The 20190-nt window shown below is 46.4% G+C and overlaps 1 long non-coding RNA gene across 2 annotated transcripts; it reads left to right on the plus strand.

Moving 5' to 3' along the window:
• Positions 1-750: 750 nt before the first annotated feature.
• Positions 751-19723, plus strand: LOC143767537 (uncharacterized). 2 transcript variants are annotated; one of them, XR_013213721.1, is made up of 4 exons: positions 751-1059; positions 2283-2710; positions 8156-8401; positions 18875-19723. It is a non-coding gene; the product is annotated as an uncharacterized LOC143767537 (long non-coding RNA). The 2 variants fall into 2 exon arrangements; XR_013213720.1 differs by lacking the exon at positions 751-1059 and having other exon boundaries at positions 1530-2710.
• The last annotated feature ends 467 nt before the right edge of the window (positions 19724-20190 follow it).

The following is a 20190-nucleotide window of genomic DNA, read 5'->3' on the forward strand; positions in this document are numbered from 1 at the left end:
AACACCCCTTGTATTCCATTATGAAGAAAAAGGACCCAAAGGTTCCCCTGACACTTACAGAATAGTTCATGACTTACAGGCTATTAATGATGTTACAGTGAGTGTGACCTCAATTGTCCCTAATACACACACCGTACTGTCACAGATCCCAGCGACGTCAAAATGTTTCACAATCACTAATTAGGCAAATGCATTCTTCACCTCATCCACAGATTGTACTATTACAGTACGTGGATGACCTCCTGCTCTGCTGCCCAGACCAGATGTCCTTGCTGTGGTTTTTGGCATGAAAGGGTTGCAAAGTCTCACGTGACAAACAACAGTATTGCAAACAAAAGGTGACATTTTTAGGTCACAATATTGCTAAAGGTATACGACTCCTGATTAAAGAAGAAAACAGGCAGTGTTGACACAACAGCATAGAGGGAAACAGAGACCAATAGCTTACTACTCAGCACAGTTAGACCCAGTGTTTAGAGGGTCTCCTACGTGTGTCCATGCTGTAAGAGCTGCTGTATTACTGCTAGGCATGTGAGCTCACACTGACTTTTCCTTTTACAATTTACACCCCAAATGACATTAATGCCATACTCACACAATTTCAACCAAAACACCTGTCTATGGCTAGACAGATCAGACTCGAATGTGCTCTAATATTAATTCCTGAATACGTCACCCTCAAAAGATATAATGTTCTGAATCCAGCCACTCATCTGCCTGCGGATTCAGAAAAGGGGGAATTGGTGACAGTGTTGGCAGGAGGGAAAAAAAAAGTACTCTGGTATTTGACATGACGCACGAACATGACTGCATAGGAACTGATGAGACAGGAGACAGTGGGTTTTACATATGTTCATGGAAAAAACCTGTTCCTAATGCATATTTTGAGGTTTTTTATTTTTGTAGATGGCTCCAGATACCACCAGGATGGGCGGTTCTACACTGGATATGCAGTAGTATCCTCACATGAGGTAATCCGAGCTGAACCACTCCCTCCTCACATGTCGGTGCAGGAGGCAGAGTTGAAGGCACTCACTGAGGCGTGTAGAGCTGCTGCAGGTAAAGTCGCTAATATTTACACAGATTCGAATTGTGCATTGGGAATATCCCATGATTATTGCCCTATCTGGAGAAGGAGAACGTTTCTTACATCAGCCGGTAAGCCCATTAAAAATGCAGAGCTGGTGAAACAATTAGTGGAGGCATTGATGTTACCAGTCCAGGTTGGCATCGTCAAGGTAAAAGCACACATGAACGGTGACTCTGTGGAGGTAGAGGGCAACAGAAGGGCGGACGAGGCTGCTAAAGGAGCAGCAAGGCGGCCTAGGGAGCAGTGGATGGTGATGGGGAGTCAGCGTATTCCAGCCACACTGAGCCTAGATGTCCTGAAATCCCTCCAGCTGCCCAAACAGAGAAGGAACACTGTGGAAGAATGGGAGCTGAGCTGAACTCAGAAGGAGTATGGGAGAATAAGGATAAATTGTATATACCAAGGTCCCTGTTCCTAATTATGGCGCAAGCAACACATGGCCCCACTCACACCTCAAAATGTCTCATGTGTCCATGGTAGATGCCTTTTGGATCGCTCCTGGTTTCAGTTACGCAGCCGCAAAACTCATACAGTCATGCCTCACCTGTGCTCGGCACAACCCAGGTAAAACAGTAAAAATCCCTAAGAAAGACACTCAGGCCTCTACCCGTTTCAGAGACTGCAGACTGACTACATACAGCTACCCAAGGTAGAAGTGTGTGAAAAATATCCCAGTATGTGTAGATCTCTTCACTGGTTGGCTAGAAGCCTATCGGTAAAATGTGCAACTGCTAAAACGACTGCAGACAAACTGATGAAAGAGCTGATCTGCAGGTATGGCGTCACAGAAACCATAGAAAGCGATAAGGGTACACACTTCATGGGAGAAATAATGAGGGAAGTCGTGCAGGCCCTGGGAGTACAGCAAGCATTTCATACACCATATAGACCACAAAGTAGTGGGAGAGTAGAGAGACTAAATGGGACACTTAAACTGAAAATTCAAAGGCCATGGCAGACACAGGAAAGAGCGGGCTAGAGTGCTTGTCTCTTGCACTCTTGTCAGTCAAACATACTCCAAATAGAAAGACAGGCTTGTCTCCTTTTGAAGTCCTGTTTGGTAGTTTGCCAAAGACTGGTCTGTACTTCCCACAGGTGCTACAAATGCAGCACAGTGCTATGACAGCCCATGTCCAGGTTTCGCAGGAAAGACTTAATGTGGTGCATAAACATATGTTTTCATTCATTCCAGATCCTAATGCCAGTGCAGACGTACATCTGCTGAATCCAGGTGATTGGGTGGTCATACACAGACACGTGAGAAAGAGCCTGGACCCACAGTTTAACGGCCCATTTTAAAGTCCAGCTGATCACATTCACCTCAGTGAAACTTGAGGGCAAGCCCACCTGGATCCATGCCAGTCACTGCAAAAAGATCTTTTCACCAGCAGAATGACTGTTCTCCTAATCACCTTGGTGGCAGTGGTAGGATTTTTGCATCCTACAGAAACACTGGATAAACTTTTAAATGTTGACAGGAACAACAAACTTATTCAACATCTTGCTTTTCTTATAAAAGACGCGGAAGGACAAAAAGTGTTGGACTGTTGGATCTGTATACACAGCCCAGTATCTGCAAGGACTATGCTGTACTTAGTCTTACCCCAGGAGTCAAGGAAGGTATTAACACCACACTGCACACACAATGAGACTTGGGCTCAGATTTTCTAGGTTCCTTAAGGTTCTTAATGAGACTAATACAATATAGAGACTCCTTTTTAAATACAGCCAATTGGCTTAGCGGCCTAGTGGGATGGATTATTTTTGGTATTTTACAGACTTGCATGTAATTTTTATTGTTTTGTTTATTGCTTTATGTAGCTGAAGAAGCGCTAACATATGCATTACATAAGTTATTGAAGAGTGTACGGTATGTTTAAGGAAGGAATCTAAGGCTGTGTCATACATAGTGTATAATAGACCCCGGATAACCACTGCTGACTAGGGAAGTGAGTGTCCACACTGAGGGTGGATGGGCGAAGCAGGTAGAAAGCCCCCTTATGGGTACTAAACCCATGAGACAGTAGCTCCTTTGAGGACATCAGCTGACCCTGTGGCAGAGGTTATACCATTTACAAAAGGGGGAAATTGATATAGAAGGGTTAATGTTTTGCCTTTAATTGTCTTTTCCCTTTAACTGCTAGAATGTATTCTTATGACACTGTAGCCTGTTAGTCTCCTCTTCAAGGATTTTATACTTCTTATCTTATATGTTTTCAATAGTCAGCAAACAGCATGTTCTGAGTATGTGAGAAATAAAGGTCAGTATGACTCGGGGTAACGGGGTAGGGCTACATTATTATTATTATTAATTATATATATAGCACCATTGATTCCGTGGTGCTGTACATGAGAAGGGGTTACATCAAAATACAAATATCACAGTAAACAAAACTAACAATGACAGACCGGTACAGAGGGAAGAGGACCCTGCCCTTGTGGGCTTACATTCTACAGGATTAAGGAGACAGTAGGTCGAGGGTTGCAGTAGCTCCAATGGTGTTGAGGTGGCCGTGTGGTCTTTACAGGCAGTAAGCTTCTTTGAAGAGGTGGGTTTTCAGGTTTCTTTTGAAGGATCCAAAAGTAGTGGATAACCGGACGTGCTGGGGCACTGAATTCCAGAGGATGGGTGATATTCGGGAGAAGTCTTGGAGGCGATTGGGTGAGGAGCGAATAAGCGTGGAGGAGAGGAGGAGGTCTTGGAGGACCGGAGATTACGTGAGGGAAGATATTGAGAGATTAGTGTCGAAATATACAAAGGTGAAAGGTTATGGATGGCTTTGTAGGTCAGTGTTAGTAATTTAAACTGGATACGCTGGGAAATTGGGAGCCAGTGAAGGGATTTACAAAGAGGGGAAGCAGGAGTGTAGCGAGAAGAGAGATTAATTAGTCGGGCAGCAGAGGTAAGGATGGACTGGAGGGGTGCGAGAGTGTTAGAAGGTAGGCCACAGAGGAGTATGTTGCAGTAGTCGAGGCGGAAGATGATTAGGGCATGCACGAGCATTTTGGTAGAGTGTGGGTTGAAGAAAGGACGGATTCTGGAAATATTTTTGAGCTGGAGGCGACAGGAGGTGGTGAAAGCTTGCATGTGCGGTTTGAAGGACAGGGCACAGTCAAGGGTTACTCCTAGGCAGCGGATTTTGGGGACAGGGGAAAGTGTGATTTCATTTATTTTGATAGATAGATCCGGTAGGGAAGATATGCGTGATGGAGGATAGATAATGATTTCAGATTTGTCCACATTGAGCTTGAGGAAGCGAGAAGAGAAGAAGGAGGATATGGCTGATAGACACTCTGGGATTCTGGAGAGCAGAGAGGTGACATATGGGCCCGAGAGGTAGATCTGAGTGTCATCGGCATATAGATGGTACTGGAAGCCATAGGACCTTATGAGTTGCCACAGGCCGAGTGTATAGATTGAGAAGAGTAAGGGTCCTAGGACAGAGCCTTGGGGGACTCCAACAGAGAGGGGGCGAGATGAAGAGGTAGTATTGGAGTAGGAAACGCTAAATGTGCGGTTGGCAAGGTATGAGGAGATCCAAGATAGGGCAAGGTCTTTGACCCCAAAGGAAGAGAGGATCTGTAGTAGGAGACAGTGGTCAACTGTGTCGAAGGCAGAGGACAGGTCTAGAAGGAGTATAGAAAATTGTCTGTTAGCTTTGGCTGTAAGTCGTTAGTAATTTTGGTCAGGGCAGTCTCAGTGGAATGGTGGGGACAGAAGCCAGATTGTAGGTTGTCAAAGAGAGAGTTAGATGCAAAGTGAGAGGAAAGTTCAGCATGGACGTGCTGCTCAAGGAGTTTGGAAGCAAATGGGAGCAAAGATATGGGGCGATAGCTGGACATAGCGCTTGGGTCAAGGGATAGCTTTTTGAGGATAGGTGTGATTGTGGCATGTTTGAAGGCAGAGGGGAAGGTACCAGAAGTTAGTGAAAGGTTGAAGAGATGGTTTAGGGATGGGATTAGTGTGGTGGTGAGGTTGGGGAGGAGGTGGGATGGGATGGGATCAAGTGCACAAGTGGTGAGGTGTGATTTGGAGAGAAGATGAGCACGCTCCCCTTCAGAGATTTTGGAGAGTGAAGTTATGGGGTTTGGGCATTGGTCTCTCATACAAAGGGGGTGAGGTGGTTGGACAACAAAGACTTGCCTTGTTTGGTCTATCTTATTTTGGAAGTGCGTGGCAAAGTCCTCGGCAATGATTAGGGAACTCGGAGGGGGCAGTGGTGGGCGGAAGAGGGAGTTAAAAGTGTTGAACAACTGTTTGGGGTTGTGGGATAAGGAAGATACAAGGGTTGTGAAGTGGGCCTGTTTAGCAGAAGTGAGAGCTGATTTGAATGCAAGTGTTGCTTGTTTGAGTGCAGTGAAATCATCTTGTGAATGCGTTTTCTTCCAACGCCGTTCTACAATTCTGGATACTTGCCGAAGCTTTTTAGTGATGTTATTGTGCCAGGGTTGTCTATTGGTTCGTTGCACTCTGCTATGCATGACAGGGGCGACCGTGTAAATAGCTGATGCAAGAGTGGCATTGTAGAAAGCAGTGGCAGTGTCTGTGACATGGAGTGAGAATATAGAGGACAGTGGTAGGATAGACTCAGAGAGTGTGTGGGTGTCTAGGTGTGCGAGGTTCCTGCGTGGGTGTGCATGGTGCTGGACATGGGTGACAGGTGAGGAGGACAGGGATGAGAAAGTGAGTAGATGGTGGTCAGATAGAGGAAGAGGGGAGGTTGTGAAGTTAGATTGGGAGCATAAACGGGTGAAGACCAGGTCTAATGTGTGTCCGTCTGTGTGGGTGGCTGAGGAGGACCACTGAGTAAGTCCAAAGGATGAAGTAAGGGACAGGAGTTTGGAGGCTGCTGACTGGTGGGTGTCAATGGAGATGTTGAAGTCACCCAAGATGATGGTGGGAATGTCAGCAGACAGAAAGTGAAGGAGCCAGATGGAGAATTGGTCAATAAAGGCAGTGGTCGGGCCCAGAGGTCGGTATATGACGGCCATTTGGAGGTTGTAGGGGGAGTAGATACGGACAGAGTGGACTTCAAAAGAGGGGAGGATAAGGGAGGGTGGAGATGGGATTGGGTTAAAGGTACAGTTGGAAGAAAGGAGAAGGCCCACTCCTCCACCATGTTTGTTGCCAAGGCAAGGAGTGTGGGTGAAGTGGAGGCCACCATGACATAGTGCAGCAGGGGAGGCTGTGTCAGAGGGTGTCAGCCATTTTCGGTGATGCCCAGAAAGAAAAGATTACGAGAGGTAAATAGGTCGTGAATCACGTGGAGTTTATTGCAGATGGAGCGGGCATTCCATAGTGATCCAGAGAGAGGGTGCAGGGGGGTGGGCGTCATGGGCATGGATTTGAGGTGGGCAAGATTTCGGGTGTTTATATTGGGTTGAGAGCGATAGGAGGGGGTAGTAATAGGAGGTATGAGCTGTGGGGGACCAGGGTTGGGAGATATGTCGCCAGCAGTGAGGAGAAGCAGAGAGAGACAGAGCAGATGGGAGAAGGAGAGTGGGCGGCTTGTTTTGTGTTTTATTAGGAGAGATCTGAGGTTGAGGAGCAGGTCAGCAGAGGAGGTCAGGTGGGGAGGCAGGAGGGAAGGAGAGATTATTACTTGTTTAGGGGGTGCTGGGGTTTGACAATAGCAAAGGAGAGTGAGGAGTAATGGAGCCAAAACTGTTAGAGCGTATGTCAGCATGATGAGAATAAGTGTGTCAGAAAGGGAATGAAATTTAAAACATTTATTAACAGAGGTTAGTCTTACCTTCTGTTCACTTCTGGCTCATTTCTGGCATATTTCTGCTATCATATTTGCTGTTATCCTTTTAGAGACATCCTTCTAGAGACAGACCATGAATTACATTGAGAGTTACATTTGTTGTAAATGGTATAAAATACTGCCTCTTGCTGCATTACATCAGATAAAAGTGACTTTGCTCACAGAACGTTTGTGCGGTGTCCTTTTTCTTCAAGCACGCTTGTAAATGACGGGCGAAACCTCCTGATTTGGCCTCACTGGTGATCTGGCATGTCTGACATTGGGTCAGAACGCAAACAGCTACAACAAATATGACAATTTTTTAACGGAAAACTTTTTAAAGTAAAAATTAGAAAGTATTAACATAGAACATTTGTGAAAGTGCAAAATGGGTTGCAGCATCACAACACATCAGTATTCATTGTCCCATTGTTTTGAATTCACTGTCGATTTGTAGTGCTGATGACTGACCCCAATAAGTGACATGTGCAAAAATGCTGCTTAATAAAAGCAATAAAAACAAGAAAACAAAAAAATAAACCAGTAGTGAATTCGGTGGCAAACCAAAGATTTGATTCGAAAATTAAAATCTACACATTCTGCTTCTTGTGATTCAATTGAAAGAATTGCCAAAGCGTTTAAACTTTCTTGAGACATCTGGGACCTGAGGAAATTTTTAATAAGCTTCAGTTTACTGAAGCTTCTATCAGCTGACGCAACTGAAACAGGCACTGTTAGTAGGAGCTTCAATGCCAATACCAGATTGGGAATGCCAGGTTCAGCAAGTTAGAAAACAGATATTGCAGTGTTTCCTGTGGAGTTAGATGATCAGGCAGCATCCTAGCCAGTGTCTTCAATTCCTCCAGCAGAATCTCTATATCAACTGCTGGATCAGCAAAGTTTAAACATTGCTTTTGTAATGTCGGCAAGTCAGTGGCTGCTTTTTTTATGTCATTGAGAAATCCAAACTTGGCCATGAATTTTTTGAAGAAAACGAATCTTGTTTCGATTTCATCAAGTCCATGGCAATGAGGAGTAAACAAATTAAAAATTTGTTTTGTTCTTGAGAAAAATAAGAAGTTACAGTGCTGCTTCTTTTTACAAGCCTTTTTCTAATTTTACTCATTTTTTTTATTTTGAGAATATTCTTCATTTTATCACAATAGGAAACAATGTTACAAGACTAACAAACACATAAAACATCAAACCAACATCAAATCAAAGTATATAGGGTACACAAGGTCTGTATACCCCTTAGGTCGGCATATACTTCTTTCCACGTATGTGACTGTAATCGGCACTTTCTCCTGCCTTACAGGGGATTCACACAGCAGTTTAAAGACTGGTCAGAGAGCAGGGATAGTGAGGACATGCGCCCCAATCCCCCAACGCTCCACCTGTCGGTTTCAGTGATGAAATCACGCTCATGTGTGACCAGTGACCCCAGCGATCTGGGGACTGAGGCCCTGGATGACATGGCTGAGCAGCGGACACTACACGACCATCACTTGAATTATCTCTACAGCAATCTCTCATCTTCAGTTTTGAAAAGGAAAAAGTCAAGGTAAGTCATCCCCTTTAATTAGCTGCAGAGGTTAATTATATGCTAGTATATGTGCTGCTGAGAAGTCACCGGAGCATAAAAGGGGCAGTACTGGGTCATGTGTCATCACACCACAGAGGTCACCGCTCAGTTCTCAGCCTTATACACTAAGCTGAGGCCTCCCTCCCCCCTCCATAACAGGAGGTTTCCACACTGTCAGCCTCCCTCTCATGCTCCTCTTATCGGAGACTGGAGAGGAGTCCTCTCAGAAGATCCTCCGGTTCTCCTGCACGAGGACCTCTCGCCTCCAAATGACGTCACAGTGTATTGCGTATGCGGAGTGTCAGGCTGTGGCTGTTGTCTAGGTAATAGGCATATGATCGCGTCATGGTATCGGAGTAGGGCACGTGCGGCAGGCGGAGCGTATAGCTCCACATTTCCCTGTGGCGTGATCCGTGTTGCATTCTGGCCTTCTAGGAACTGTAGTTTGATAACTGCTGAACTGTTCATTCCTGGTGTGTGCGGCAGAGGCAGACGGTCACCGCGTAGTCTGCACTGTGCGGCGCGCTGTATCTCAGACAGCGTGAGTGGCATACCTCCCAACTTTTAAAGAAGACAAAGAGGGACAAAGTTTAGCAAATTGTAGCACTTCTTTTGGCAAATTTAGGCCATGCCTCTGACCACACCCATTTCACAACTAGTCACACCCATAACCACGCTCCATACCCATCTAGCACTGATGATCACACTGTTTCATAAACAATAATTATAAACAAAAAAATATGGCCACACAGTGCTCCATACTGTATAATGGCTGCACATAGTGCTCCATACTGTATAATGGCCACACATGATGCTCCATACTGTATAATAGCCCCACATGATGCTTCATACTGTATAATGGCCACAGATGATGCTCCATACTGTATAATGTCCACACATGATGCTCCATACTGTATAATGGCCCCACATGATGCTCAATACTGTATAATGGCCTCACAGTGCTCCATACTATATAATGGCCCCACATGATGCGTACAGTATAATGGCCCCACATGATGCTCCATACTGTATAATGGCCCCACATGATGCTCAATACTGTATAATGGCCTCACAGTGCTCCATACTATATAATGGCCCCACATGATGCGTACAGTATAATGGCCCCACATGATGCTCCATACTGTATAATGGCCACACATGATGCTCAATACTGTATAATGGCCACAGATTGCTCTGTACTGTATAATGGCCCCACATGATGCTGCGTACAGTATAATGGCCCCTCATGATGCTCCATACTCTATAATGGCCACACATGATGCTCCATACTCTATAATGGCCACACATGATGCTCAATACTGTATAATGACCACACAGCGCTCCATACTGTATAATGGCCCCACATGATGCTGCATACAGTATAATGGCCCCACATACACACGTGGCTCCAATCCGTACACCTCGTACACACTCGGCTCCAATCCGTACACCTTGTACACAGGTGGCTCCGATCCGTACACACGCGGCTCCGATCCGTACACCTTGTACACATGCGGCTCCGCTCCATACACCTTGTACACCCTAAGCTCCACTTCGTACACGTCTTTCCTCTCTGTACACCTACACACGCATCTCCGCTTCGTACACCCGCGGCTCCGCTCCATACACCTCGTACACATGCGGCTCGGCTCTGTACACCTCGTACACACGCGGCTCCACTCCATACACCTCGTACACACGTGGCTCCGCTCCGTTCACCTCGTACACATGCAGATGCGCTCTGTACACCTCGTACACATGCGGCTCTGCTCCATACACCTCCTGTGACCTCATCACAGGTCCTGTGCGCACAGAGCAGCCATATATGTGGTGTGTGGCTCTGCAGGTGGAGGTAGGTGCTGGGGATTCCCCATTACTGGGCGGGGGCAGTAACCCCTTCAGTGCTGACACTACTGTGCCCTTATCCTCCCTTATCTCTAGTGCTGGGACCAGGGCTGGACTGGCCATCGGGCATTTCTGGCAAATGCCAGAACGGCCGGTCCCTGTAGTGGGCCGCTCGATCTGTTGCCCCCTTCATGCTGGCAGCGATCTCGCTGATCTGTTAAAATCACTGCCGCTGCATGGGATGAAGTTGGCGGCTGCGGTCTGATGTCCTGATCACCAGCTGCAGTGAGGTAACACAGAGAGAGGTGGGGGAGAGGCGCGCTCTGCTCTTCTGTGTGCTGCTCTGACCCTGCCACTTACTGTAGCTTGTGATCAGGACATCAGAACGCCCACTTCCTCCAGTGCAGCAGCAGGGACAGAAAAGCTGTTGAAATGCAAGCATTAATAGAATTAAGAAGAAAAAAAAGCTGTGTCCACTCTGCTCCAATGCCACTAAGGGTATGTTTCCACGGTCAATATTGGCAGCACTTTGGACCCAGCTCCGTCCTAAGTGCTGCCGGCTTTTGTACGTGTGGTGATGCCGGATGTGTTCATTGAGCCATGGAGAATCACCGCATCATATACATTGGACTGTGATATTTATCTTGCGGAGAAGGAGCGTCTCCTCCAGATAAATAGACATGCTGCGGTCTAGAAAGACGCACCGCATGTGCGTATACGCAGGGAAGCTGTGGGTGTCGCTGCACGCATAATGGAGATGGGATTTTATAAAATCCCCTCCGCTATGCTGTAACATCTGGATGCTGCGAATTGGACGCTGCGGCTGTACACAGCATCCAATCCACAGCATTTCCTGACTGTGGGAACATACCCTTAGGGTATGTGTCCACGTTCAGGATTGCATCAGGATTTGGTCAGGATTTTCCATCAGTATTTGTAAGCCAAAAACAGAAGTGGAACAATTAGAGGAAAAGTATAAAAGAAACATATGCTCCACTTCTGTATTTATCACCCACTCCTGGTTTTGGCTTACAAATACTGATGGAAAATCCTGACCAAATCCTGATGCAATCCTGAATGTGGACACATACCCTAAAGTGTTTGTTCAGCACTGCTTACTTCTGCATTGGGAGATGAACAGCATTGAAGACATAGTCTACAGATACCTGACAGGACAGAATGGCAGCTATCATGGACGTGTCTTGGTGGGTATGGTTTCACACAGGGTATCAGCACCACTCAGTTCCCAATGTATAAATAAATGGTGCTGGAGAAACCCTTTAACCCAACTGTATAACAATAGCAACTCTAAACAGAAAAATTACAGTTAGGCTGGTTTCACACTTGCATTGTTCAGAGCTGCGGAGGGCTGCGTAGTTCCTTTGTTAAGCCCCGCCCACTGTCACACCTCTTCCATTCAGCTCCGCCTACATCAGCATGCGTCCTGCGTACCTATCTTTAAGGCCTCTTTCACACGTCCAGATAATTCCGGTACCGGAGAAATCGGTACCGGAGTTATCAGTGTCCGTGTGTCCGTTTGCTCAAGTGGCACATCAGTGTGGCACATGTGCGGCATCCGTGTGCCGCCCGAGGACCACACGGACCGTGCAGGAGAGACAGCACTACACTAAGCGCTGTCCCCCCCACATGTTGTGCTGAAGGCAGAATTCATCTCTTCTCCCCCAGCATTCGATGGAGAGAAGAGATGAAAGATCTTTTTTTTTTTTTTTTGGTGAAAAATAAAGATTGCATGTGCCCCCTGCCTCCTCCCCCCAGTGCGCCGCCTGGCCCCTTGCCGAAGAAATACTCACCTAGCTCCCGCGATGTCTCCTCTGTCCTCTCCGCGCTGGCAGCTTCTCCTGTGTGAGCGGTCACGTGGTACCGCTTATTACAGTCAGTGAATATTCCCTGTGAATATGTGTGAAACAACTGAAAATATGTCTTATATTCTAGGGAAAATTCTCACGCAGCAGTGCTGTAAGTGACTGCACCGGAGCTGATGAACTCCGGTGAACTTAAACAGCAGCGCAGTGATAGGCCGGGGTCAGACATAACGTATAAAAATACGGTCCATGTTTTACGGTCCAAATATGCAGAATTGTTCCCTGAACAGTGATCTGTATGTCATCCGTAGGCAAGGTGTGGCTGCGTATTTTGCCCATGTAAACCTCCGTATGTCATCCGTATAGCGGTTTTTTTCTCGCAACCTTGCAAAATAGACATTTTTGTGGCCTGAAATTAATTTAAATCATCATCAGCATCCCTATTTATTGCCTCTACAACAGGTGGCAGCCTCCAATCTGGCCATTTTGTTGCTGTGTTGGTGTATTGGTGCTTTGTTGGCAGCATGTCAGACCTACTGCAGTTCACCCCAACTGAGCGTGTTCTATACAACTGGTGTGACGAAACCTCCACCAGGGGGAGCTGGTGAGGGAAGAGAGGTTAAACATTAAGCAAAGTAACACAGAGCTCAGGCACAGGTGTCACAGGTAACGAGAGAAGTCATACAAGCCTAAAGTCATACACAAGAATATCAGCGTGGTACAGAAGGGGTGAGCAGGGAATAGTTGGGGACAAGCAAGACGTCAGAACCTACCGGGATCGTGGTAACCAAATCGTGAGACGTGAGAGAAAGTCAGGACACAAGCAAAGTCAGAACCAGGAGGGTAACGTGGTATCAGAGACAGAAAACCAAAGCCGAAGTCCAGGGAACAGATCGAGTCATACACGGGTATGGGCAGACAGAGGCACAAGGATCACCAAGATCAGGATACAGGTCAGGGGCTCAAGCTGGGAAGCATGAACTATCACTAACAGTGGTAGGCAGGCTGTGAGGGACTGAAATAGCCCAGCTAGCTCAAGAACGAGGCTGATAAGATTAACCCCCGCATGACCAGTCTAAGAAGAGGAAAAATGAAAATAAACTCCGGACTGGACCATGAAAGTACCCCCTTCTCAATGGGGGGCCACCGGACCCCCAGGCTTCCCTGGATGACGAGCGTGAAAGGCCCGGACCAAGCGATCAGCATGGACCGAACGCGCCGGCACCCATGACCGGTCCTCAGGACCGTAACCTCTCCAATGGACCAAGTACTGAAGTGAACGGCGGAGCATATGAGAATCCACCACCTGTTCCACCTCGTACTCTGTCTGGCCATCTACCACAACAGGCGACGGGTGTGAAGGAGACTCAGCAGAGGAGGGCACCGACGGCTTCAGAAGTGCCTTATGAAACACATTGGGGATCCGCAAAGACGGAGGCAAACGCAGACGAAAGGCCACAGGATTAATCACCTCTAAAATTTCATACGGACCAATAAACTTGGGGCCCAACTTATCAGAGGGAATTCTCAGCCTTATATTTTTAGTGGATAACCATACCTTATCCCCCACCTGATAAGCCGGCCCCACAGAATGTCGTTTATCCGCAAAAAATTTATATTTACCCTGAGCCTCCCCAATGTTTCTCTGGACCTCCCTCCAGATCTCCCCCAAGCGTAGAAAGGCCAAATCAGCCCCTGGACACCCCGAATCCAGCCGGGAGAACTGACCAAAATGAGGGTGAAATCCATAATTGCAGAAGAATGGAGAAGTACCAGTGGACTGATTGACACGATTATTGTAAGCGAATTCCGCAATAGGAATTACAGAGAACCAATCATCCTGTCTAGACGTAACAAGACACCGTAAAATCTGTTCCAAAGACTGGTCCTTTCAGTCTGACCATTGGTCTCGGGACGGTAGGCCGATGAAAAGGTTAGACTGATGCCCAGCCTTTTACAAAAAGCCCTCCAAAATGTTGCCACAAATTGCACCCCTCTATCAGACACCACACTGACAGGCACCCCATGCAACCGGATAACATGCTCAATGAATAGTTTAGATAAAGTCTCAGCATTAGGAAGGCCAGTTAAAGGTACAAAATGTGCTTGTTTACTGAACCTATCAACCACTACCCAAATCACAGTTTTTACATTAGAGGAGGGAAGATCAGTGATAAAATCCATGGACAGATGAGTCCATGGTCTATCTGGAACTGGCAGTGGTACCAATTCCCCGGCCGGCCGGTTGCGGGAGATTTTAGCACAAGCACAAGTTTCACAGGACAACACAAACCCTATGACGTCAGAAGTCAACGAGGGCCACCAGAACAGCCTAGTGATGGCTTTACGAGTGGCCGAGATTCCAGGATGTCCACTCAAAGCAGAGTCGTGGAACTCCTGAAGCACCCTCAACCGATACTGGACAGGCACAAAGAGCTTATTTTCAGGTAAGGATGACGGAGCAAGAGATTGGGCCTCACGAATCTCCTGTTCCAATTTCGGGGACACCACAGCCACCACCACCCCATGCTGAAGAATGGAGGAAGGAGGCTCAGGCGGTGATACTGGATCTAGACTGCGAGACAAGGCATCCGCCTTCACATTCTTGGACCCTGGTCTGAAAGTGATGGAAAACTGAAATCGGGAAAAAAAGTGACCACCGTGCCTGTCTAGGAGTTAAACGTTTGGCGGACTCGAAGTAAGACAGGTTCTTGTGATCAGTAATGACAGTTATACGATGGACCGCCCCCTCCAAAAAATGCCTCCATTCTTCAAACGCCAATTTAATGGCCAATAACTCCTGGTTACCCACATCATAATTCCTCTCAGCAGAGGAAAATTTTCTCAAAGGCACAGGGTCTTAAGTTAGTTAATTTGGTGGGACCATGAGACAACACAGCTCCCACCCCCACCTCAGAGGCATCCACCTCTATGATAAATGGTTTAGATAAATCAGGTAGAATCAGTACAGGGGCAGTCATGAAACAGGTTTTTAATTAAGAAAATGCCGCCACAGCTGGATCTGACCAGTTTTTGAGATCAGCCCCCTTTTGAGTGAGATCAGTGAGAGGTTTGACCACTTGAGAAAACCCCTTGATGAATTTTCTGTAGTAATTGGCAAAACCCAGAAATCGCTGAAGACCCTTGAGATCTCTGGGCTGCACCCAATCCACAATGGCCTGTACCTTCCTAGGGTCCATACGAAACCCCTCAGCAGACAAAATGACCCCTAGAAAGGACAATTCTTAAGTGAAAAAAGAACACTTCTCCAGTTTGGCAAAGAGTGAGTTCTCCCTGAGTCTCTGGAGAACAGCACGAAGATGACTCATGTGACTTAGGTCACGTTCACATTAGCGTTGTGTCAGGCGCAGCTGCGGCGACGCATGCGTCATGCGCCCCTATATTTAACATGGGGGGGCGCATGGACATGCGTTGCACTTGCGTTTTGTGACGCATGCGTCACTGTGGTGCATGCGTCAGGGCGCAGAGGACGCTGCAAGATGCAGTTTTTTCTGCGCCAAAAACCATGCAAAAGTGGACGCATGCGTCAGAAAATGCTGCGTTGTGCATGCGTTTACATTTGCGTTGTGCGTTGCGTCGCCGACGCTGCACCACACAACGCAAATGTGAACGTAGCCTAAGTCTATCAGAGGAATATATGAGTATATCATCAAGATAAACTACCACAAAGCACCCAATATAGTCAGAAAAAACATGGTTAATGAAATTCTGGAATACCGCTGGTGCGTTTGTCAAACCGAACGGCATGACCAAATTTTCAAACAGACCCTCAGAAGTGAGAAATGCGGTTTTCCACTCATCCCCCTCCCACATACGGATAAGATTATATGCTCCCCTGAGGTCTAACTTAGAAAATCATCTAGCCCCCGACAATTGATTGTACAAATCAGGTATAAGTGGGAGAGGATATGTGTTTCTCACAGTGATCTTATTCAGTTCTCGAAAATCCAGGCATGGGCGTAAACCACCATCTTTTTTTTTAACAAAAAAGAACCCCGCCGCCACGAGAGAGACAGATGGCCGAATATGTCCTTTACGGAGGCTTTCAGAGATATACTCCTTCATAGCAGCCCACTCAGGGCCGGAGAGATTGTACAAACGGGCTTTGGGCAATTTGGTATCGGGAACAAGATCAATAGCACAATTGAATGGGCGGTGTGGTGGTAGAACCTCAGCCTGCTTTTCGGAGAACACATCCTCAAAGTCCTTCAGGTACTCCGGAATACCCTCCAGACTGACGGATGACATAGACACAGTAGCAAGACAATTTTCAGAACAATTAGGTCCCCATTTAACAATATCCCGGGACCCCCAGTCAATAACCGGGTTATGCCGTTGCAACCAGGGAAACCCCAACACCAGGCCAGCAGGGAGGTTATCCAAAACAAAGCATGTCATACGTTCCTGGTGCAGGGCCCCCACCCTGAGGGTGAATTCTTTAGAAATAAAATGGAGACCATCCTTTGTGAGAGTTGTAGAGTCAATAGCCACAATTTTTAAGGGAGTCTCCAACCTAACTGTCCCTAATCCACAGCGGGCCACCAGCTTAGAATCAATAAGGTTCAGGGATGACCCACAGTCTGCAAAAGCCGAAGTATGAACCAAGCTGTTCTCCACACCAAGTTACACTTTTAACAGTATCTTTGCAAACGAAGAAAATGGTACCTGAGAGTCTGAGTGACCTCCACGATGATCACCCAGACTCAGCCGCTTGTTAGACGAAGGACAGGAGAGGCAGTCCTTTTTCCAGTGTCCGGGATCTCCTCAGAAAAAAACACAGCTTTTCATCACGCCGCTGTTTCCTCTCTTTCTCTTTGAGGTCGGTGGATCCCACCTCCATAGGTTCAGATGGAAGCAAAACATCAGGGTTAACAGGAAACAACGGAATCCCTCGTTGCGTAAGACCTCTTTCCTGTAGCCTCCGATCCATACTGATAGCCTGAGTCATAGCCTCCTCCAAAGAACTGAGAGCTGGATGGAGAGCCAGAGCATCCTTTAAGCAATCCGATAGTCCCTTTCTGAATAGACATCTCAGTGCGGAGTCATCCCAAGATACCTCAGTGGACCATCGACGGAACTCAGAACTGTACCATTCAGCTGAATGCTTCCCCTGAACCAGATCCATAATGGTGTCCTCTGCCACCCTGACACGGTCCGGTTCGTCATAAATAAGTCCTAGGGCCTCAAAGAACCTATCCACTGACCTCCGTTCAGGGGCAGTAGGGGGCAGAGAGAAAGCCCAGGATTGGGGACCCTTTCTAAGTAGGGAGATAACAATCCCTACCCGCTGAGTCTCATCCCCAGACGATCGAGGTCTAAGAGAAAACCATAATTTACAACTCTCCCTAAAAATGTGAAATTTATCCTTTTCACCAGAAAACATGTCAGGAAGTTTAACCGAGGGTTCTGGAGAGTGCAATACAACATCCACAGAGTCACCAGGTAGACTAACAACATGAGAGGTGTTACCCTGCACAGTCATAACAGTCTCAGTCAGTTTTTTCTGTAGGTGGGTTTGAGACGTGACAAGGGACTGATGTCTCACAGAAAAATCCCGCATCATCTGTGTCAAACTGGACACTTGATCTGCCAAGTTATGCAGCGGATCCATGACCAGAGAAAAAAAAAATGCAAAATCTCATTTAAATGTTGGTTAGTGATAATGTGACGAAACCTCCACCAGGGGGAGCTGGTGAGGGAAGAGAGGTTAAACATTAGGCAAAGTGACACAGAGCTCAGGCACAGGTGTCACAGGTAACGAGAGAAGTCATACAAGCCTAAAGTCATACACAAGAATATCAGCGTGGTACAGAAGGGGCGAGCAGAGAATAGTCGGGGACAAGCAAGACGTCAGAACCTACCGGGATCGTGGTAACCAAATCGTGAGACGTAAGAGAAAGTCGGGACACAAGCAAAGTCAGAACCAGGAGGGTAACGTGGTATCAGAGACAGAAAACCAAAGCCGAAGTCCAGGGAACAGATTGAGAACACGGGTATGGGCAGACAGAGGCACAAGGATCACCAAGATCAGGATACAGGTCAGGGGCTCAAGCTGGGAAGCATGAACTATCACTAACAGTGGTAGGCAGGCTGTGAGGGACTGAAATAGCCCAGCTAGCTCAAGAACGAGGCTGATAAGATTAACCCCCGCATGACCAGTCTAAAAAGAGGAAAAATGAAAATAAACTCCGGACTGGACCATGACAACTGGGTTTTGTCACGCCGCTTTGGGTAGCCATATCCAGTGATAGTGGATCCGAGGAGAGGAGACAAATGTGGGTCCATCCGCTTTTGAGGCAACGCCTCACTAAAGGCCATTTTCACCAGCTCTATGCATCTCTACGGACACATCCCGACAAGTTTTTCCAATATTGTCGCATGAGCCTTGCCACCTTTGATATTTTCTTGGAAACAGTGCGCCCAGGGATAACCTTTCAGGACACCAGGATGCGTAAATGTATATCTGTAGAGGAGTGTCTTCTCCTTACGTTACGGTATGCATTCCTCTTCCTCAATACTCTATGTTGAAGATGTGTCTCTAATAAATGTGTAATTTAGTTATGCTTACCAGCTGATCTTAATTTATTATTAATATATCTATAATCTATACTAATTAGTACTAAGAATATGTTATTAATGTTAAATTTACATAGCCAGTGTAAATTGTTTAAGGTACTGATAGCCTGGCTTGTTATTTCAACACAGTACTTGTGGTCTATATGAATGTTAGAAATCATTCAAACATTTTTTTTTGTGCTTTCAGTTTTCTGACAACTGGACTTTAGTATGCAGCACTCCACCATGAATTTTTGATTGGGAGTTCTACAATCTCAGGCATAGTCCGGTCAACATGTTCTGACATCTGGTCCAGACTACATCAAGTGGTCATGCCTATGCCCAAGATGGAAGATTGGTTGAGGAACAATATTTTTCTGTAGTGTTGTTGTCTCTGGTTGACAATCACTACAGTTTTATAATTGTAGACATTGGGGCCTATGGGAGAACTGGAGACTCTAGAGCCTTCAATTCTTCCATTATGGGTCGGCGGCTGCGCAATAACCAGTTGGACCTACCACCACCACATCAGCTTCCAGGGTCCAATCAAGAATCTGTGCCGTATGTCCTTGTGGCAGATGAGGCCTTTCAGTTAACCAGGCATGTAATGAGGCCATATCCCGTTGAAACCTGGACCACCGGTGTAGAATTAATCTATCACGCTCACGGCGACTGGTGGAGTGTGCCTTTGGCATTCTTTGTGCCAAATGGCTGGTCCTCCAGTCAGCCATTCAGCTGAGTGAAGCCAACGTAAATGAGGTCATAAAAGCATGTGTGGTCCTACATAACTTTACCCGACTTCATGAATGCTCCTCATCTGATGACGCTGATGGTGTGTTGGGCAATGTGGGTAGGCCTAGACCACATGTCATCCCTCAGCGTCTTCCGCTTTCAGGACTGAAAGTACGTGATATTTTCACAAATTATTTTGTGTCACCTCAGGGTGCTATTCCCTGGCAAGAGCATGCTGTTTCTATGTTATGAGTTTAAAATATTTGTGTATATAAATATCCTTTTTTCATTTAAGTTATTGTGTGTGTTCATATGATTTATGTAATCGATGGTTTTGCTTTTAATATTGTATCTTGTATTAATTATTGTAAGAAGAGTCAATAATTGGCATTTTTAAATTTTTTATAAAGCCAAAACAGAATATTTAGTAAGCCAAACCATATTGAACTCATATGGCTTTTGTGGCCAGAGAAATTTGGCCATACACATTTTTAACATGTACTCACACATAATAAGCAGAAAAACATATTATTTTGCAACAGCAAAATAAAAAAAAATTATAGATTTTGATAACTTGGTGGTGATGGCGGCAGTCCAGCCCCTCTCTCTTGCTGGCTTTGTTGGCCAAATTGTCCTTCACCCTGTGTGGGTGCATAATCTTGGCCATGCTGTATGTTTTGGCCCTGGTCAGATTGCTGAGTAGCTAAGTGACCATACGGAAATTGGAGATTATATTTCTGTGGATTGTGAAACCCACGTGACTCATACCCCCCAATATGGCCATGTCGTCCA

The sequence above is a fragment of the Ranitomeya variabilis genome, chromosome 4 (assembly GCF_051348905.1).
Source record: "Ranitomeya variabilis isolate aRanVar5 chromosome 4, aRanVar5.hap1, whole genome shotgun sequence".
NCBI lineage: Eukaryota > Metazoa > Chordata > Amphibia > Anura > Dendrobatidae > Ranitomeya > Ranitomeya variabilis.